Here is a 5901-nt window from a genome sequence, read left to right on the forward strand (position 1 = left end):
TTTCACTGTTAGGGTCAATTTGCATATTACCCTTTTATTATATAGGACTAGAGGCCCAGTGCACAAAAATTTGTGCACTCCAGGGGGGTCCCTCAGCCTGGCCTGTGCCCTCTCGCAGTCTGGGACCCCTCGGGGATGACCACCTGCTGGCTTAGAGGGCCTAAGCTGGCAGTCAGACATCCCTCTAGCAGCCCAGGAGCCCTCGGGGGATGTCCACTTGCCAGCAGGGAGCAGACCTAAGCTGCAGTCAGACATCCTTAGCGCTGCTGAGGAGGCGGGAGAGGCTCCCACCACCACCACTGTGCTGGCAGCCGTCAGCCTGGCTTGTGGCTAAGCAGAGCTCCCCCTGTGGGAGCACAGTGACCACCAAGGGGCAGCTCCTGCATTGAGCGTCTGGCCCGTGGTGGTCAGTGTGTGTCACAGTGACCAGTCATTCCCAGTCGTTCTGCTGTTAGGGTCAATTTGCATATTATCCTTTTATTATATAGGACAGAGACCTGGTGCACGGGAGGGGGCCAGCTGGTTTGCTCTGAAGGGTGTCCCAGATCAGGGTGGGGGTCCTGCTGGGGTGCCTGGCCAGCCTGGGTGAGGGCTGATGGCTGTTTGCAGGCTGGTCAAGCCCCCCACAATGGGGACCCTCACCCCATGGAGGTTTGGCCAGCCTCGGTGAGAGACTGATGGCTGTTTTCAGGCTGGTAACACCCCCTTTAGGGTGGAGGGGTCCCCACTGGGGTGCCTGGCCAGTCTGTGTGAGGGGCTGAGGGCTGTTTTCAGGCTGGCCAAGCCCCCCTGGCGACAGAAGCTCCCAGCCTCTCCATTTTTTCTTTTTATTTTTTTTCTCTGGGATTTATTTACCTTCTATAATTGAAACTTTGTAGCCTTGAGAGGAGCTCAGAGCCGGCCAGGAGCGGCTGGAGGGAAGCTTGGCTTCCTCCATCGCCAGGGGCAACCCAAGCCTCCTGCTTGCTCCAGCTCCGTGGCCACGGCTGGCTGAAAGCAGGTATCTGGGGTTTATTTATCTTCTGTAATTGAAACTTTGTTGCTTTGAGTGGAGCTCAGAGCCGGCCATGGCCGGTGGGAAGCTCGGCTTCCTTCATCATTGGGACAACCAAGCCTCCTACTTGCTCCAGCTCCGTGGCTGCTGGCTGCCATCTTGGTTGGGTTAATTGCATATACTCACTCTGATTGGCTGGTGGGCATGGCTTAAGGCGTAGAGAAGGTATGGTCAATTTGCATGTTTGTCTTTTATTAGTGTAGATACCTCCTGTCCCATTCCCACTTCCATAAACAGGATGAGTTTCATGTAGGAGTATAAAAGCAAATACACTCAGGGAGCATGTGGGAAGGAATGGAATTAATATAATTTGTAACTTTTTTCCCTACAATGTCCAAACAAACTGATTTTCTTTCTTGCTATTATAGGCTTTTTAAAATTGACTCGAACTAAAGTGGCACCTTATGGGCCACCTCAGAAATCCTCTTCAGGATTTAAAAATGAAGCCAATTCACATTCAGAGTATTCTTGCTAAAATCTGTTGAGTCAAAATAAAAATGACTGCTACTTAAATTTTCTTCTCATTGTCGCTAAAAACATTGTCTCACAGGAGTTTCAAGTTGCCATATATGGACAATGGACAATTATAAGCTTTGTGGAAATGAAGAGGGGGGACCTTCCAGAACTGCAAGCATAGCCCTCAAGTTTAAAGTGCATCTGCTTCAATCAAATAAAGGGGAACTATTTCCTGGCTTGGAGGCTTTTTTATCTTTTTAAAGTGAATTGTTCCAGTTGGCCTTAATCCCTAAGCAATATAGCTCTTTTAAAACCATCTCTGTTCTTTCACACCAATTGACCCTTTAAGAAATTCTCCCAGCTTCTGTTAGTCTAAGTCTAAATACATCTGTTAGAGTTGAAAGTGTTTAAGAGGATTTGCAATCTGTGATTATTCAAATACTATTCATTGTCAATATTTTTGCTGTGCCACAGCCAATCTTGTTATTATAAGGTACATAGCCTCTTAACATCAGCAAAGGCCAAATACATCACAGCAATTGGGATAACTGGAAGGAGGGCTTTTCTCTGACTCCGTGCTGCCATCTGCACAGCTTGCTGTGTGGTTATGAACATCAGGAAGAATTTCTTAATAAGCTCTTGCTCTCCTTCCAGACCCTTTTGGGCAAGTTCGGCCTATATGTTCTCTAAGTAAAGAGCAGTTACCAGGACAACAGAATTTGAGGAAGATTTCATTGTGATCTGATATCTAATGAGAATAAGGAGCTGGTGCCTTGAATTTATATTCTAGGCTCCCAAGCAAATGTCAATATGTATATTTAGTGTTTTTGCCCTACCTTGTTGCAGAATGGATTTTAAGGGGGCTTGCACGATTTTCTTAATATGAGAAAGGAGAAGGAGGAGGTAAATACCAAAAGGTGAGGAAAAACAGGCAGCAGCTTGGGATGCAGAAAGCATGCCATGAACACCAAAATATCCTGTTTCGTTTTTGGTAGCCGACCTCAATTTGAATCAACTTGCTGGCAGTCAATGCAAGGAAGAGAACATCACTCATGTGAGGCACAGCACCTGCTAGGAAGAGCACAGTTATTCCTGGTTCTGAGGCCGGCCAGTCCCCGCCCCCCATGTGGCTACAGCACATCAGTGGAGACACTCCTCACACAAGTGTGCGCTCCCTCCAGGACACGTGCATCTTCCCAAGTGCTGTCGGCCTTGATGGTAAGAAAGGAACACTTTTAAATAACCTTTATATTTAGGACTAATTTGTAGCCTCTGAGATCACTGAACCAGACTAATAGTATGTACATTTTGGGTCCTTTGGGTCCATAAGGAAGAATTCTTTTTTTTCCCTCTTGCCTTACTCTTGGTCTTCAGATGTTTCAAACAAATTTTTAAAGTAGATGTCTGTCTCTGGCAGTTTCTGCCTTCCTTTCTCTTTATGCATTCAGTTTCTGCGCCCCTTCAGACCTCCTATGCTCTTACCATTTCCCCCATTTTTGCACCCCTACCCCCATCCGGGCCTGCCCTGTGCTTCTGTTTTCCCTCATTGCCCTCACCTCCATTCCAAGACAGAAAATGATGTAGCTTTCTGAGGCAGGAGTTAAAAACCAGTTGACCAAATTAATTTACACCAGTTGTAAATTATAATGTTAACTTTTACAAATGAATTTTCATTTTAAAAAAGCATGTTTAACCCTCAATGTATTAATCAGCAGAGACTCTTAGGAAGAATAATAAACTTAAGAGAAAATCATAGTTTAAGGGGAAAGAAGATAATTTACAATAAGTGGAGGCATCATTTCTGCCTGAATTATGCTCACCCTGTCTTCAAAATTCCAGCTTTTCACAGATTCCTCCTGCTATATTTCTGATGAAACTTTTTTTTAAAAAATGTATTATATAGTCAACTATTATCTTTTTGTTGTTGTTAATACTCAACTTTTTGGAGAGTGAGAATGGAAGGGAGGGGAGGAGGGGAAAGAGAGAGAGAAATAGTGATGTGAGAGAGAGACATGGATCAATTGGTTGCCTCCTACATATACCCTGATGGGGGCCGAGGATCAAGCCTGAAACCCCAGTACATGCCCTTGACCCTTTGATGCATGAATCAACACTCTAACTGCTGAGCAACATCAGCCAGGGCTGTATTCCTTTCTTGATCACCCAGCATAGGAACCACTTTTCTATGTTTAGGGAATCCTCTGCCTTACCAGTCTTTTTATTTCATAGAAAACATTTGCAGTTTATTAAAAGTTGCAAGCATGCCAACATAAAGACAAAGTTTTCCATTTGATGTTTCTATTCCATTCACCTGGAATGCCTTTGGGTTCCCTCCTGAGAACTACCTGTTCAGTTTTCTCTTTCTGTGAGTTCATTATTGGTATATAAAAGTGCTATAGATTTCTGAGTATTAATTTTGTGTCCTGCTACATTGCTGAATTCATTTATTAAATCTAGCAGTTTTTTTATGGAGTCTTTAGGGTTTTCTATGTACAATATCATGTCATCTGCAAATAAGGACAGTTTTACTTCTTCTTTTCTAATTTGGATGCCTTTTATTTCTACTTCTTGTCTGATTGCTATGGCTAGCACTTCCAGTACTATGTTGAACAGGAGTGGTGAGAGGGGGCATCCCTGTCTTGTTCCTGTTCTTAGGGGAAATGGTTTTAGTATTTGCCCATTGGGTATGATGTTGCTATAGGTGGGACAATGGAAACTAATGAGAAAACAAATGGGACTACATCAAAATAAAACGCTTCTACACTGCAAAAGAAACCATCAACAAAATAACAAGAGAGCCCACTGCATAGGAGAACATATCTGATAATGTTATCTCCGATAAGGGTTTAATCTCCAAAATTTATAGAGAACACATACAACTTAACAAAAGGAAGATAAACAATCCAATAAAAAAATGGGCAAAGGACCTAAATAGACACTTTTTGAAAGAAGACATACAGAAGGCCAAGAGACATATGAAAACATGCTCAAAGTCACTAATCATCCAAGAGATGCAAATCAAAATGACAATGAGGTACCATTTCACACCTGTCAGAATGGCTACCATCAATAATCAACAAATGACACGTGCTGGCGAGGATGTGGAGAAAAAGGAACCTCTTGCAGTGCTGGTGGGAATGCAGACTGGTACAGCCACTGTGGAGAACAGTATGGAGTTATCTCAAAAAATTAAAAATGGAACTCCCATTTGACCCAGTCATCCCACTTCTAGGACTATATCCCAAGAAATCAGAAACACCATTCAGAAAGAATATATGCACCCCTATGTTCATAGCAACACAATTTGTAATAACTAAGATTTGGAAACAGCCTAAGTGCCCATCAGCAGAGGAGTGGATTAAAAAGCTGTGAGACATCTACACAATGGAATACTATGTTGCTGAAAAAAAGAAGGAATTCTTACCATTTGCAACAGCATGGATGGACCTGGAGAGCATTATGCTAAGTGAATGAAATAAGCCAGTCAGAGAAAGATAAATATCACATGTTCTCACTCATTTGTGGTATATAATGAACAACATAAACTGATGAACACAAATAGATCCAGAGATATAGAAGCATCGAACAGACTGTCCAACCTCAGAGGGAAAGCAGGAAAGAAAGGTGTGGTAAGAGATAAACCAAAGAATTGGTATGCATGCATATAAGCATAACCAATGGACACCGACAGTAGGAGTGTGAGGGCATGTGCTGAGGGGTGGGAACAGGCGGGGAGAGGTCAATGGAGGGGAAAGGAGACATACGTAATATTTTCAAGAATAAAGAATTTTTAAAATGATGGGAAATTCTCTTGCTCTGTGGGTGGCAGCATTTTTCTAGGGTGGAAGGAAGATAGACCATACATTTTATCCAATGGCAGGAATGTTAAGGGCTCTGCCAATGTGGAGGAGCCTAGTAGGGAGGAGAAATATGGATTTTGTAAGGGAAGTGGTGCCTTCCATAGCCTGTCCTTTCCTGCTGGGTTACTCCAGGCTCCCACAGTCCTGACCACAAGGGCCAGGGCCACTCCTGGGCAGTGCTCAAGCTCACACCTGAGTCAGGACACTCAACATGCCAGTCTATGGCTGGGCAGGCCCAGGGCTGCTCTCCCTCCCTCTCTGAGGCTTGTCTCATTGAGGACCTCAGGATGCAGCCCTGTTTCATCTTCCTCTTGCTGCCCCTCCAGCTGTCAGCTCAGCAATGTAGCCCAGAGAACACATGACTGAGTCACTCTGATGTCCTGAGCACGTGGCTCTGCGTGATGCTGCTGCTCTGCTCACTGGTGCAGCAGACATGGGTCCAGCCTGGTGGGAGACAGACAGACACCTATACTGGTATGCAGAGCACTGGGTGGGGGGAGCAGAGATGTCCTGGGGACTTAAGGGAGCCTC

Source organism: Myotis nattereri (assembly GCF_964212035.1).
Source record: "Myotis nattereri genome assembly, chromosome: 1".
NCBI lineage: Eukaryota > Metazoa > Chordata > Mammalia > Chiroptera > Vespertilionidae > Myotis > Myotis nattereri.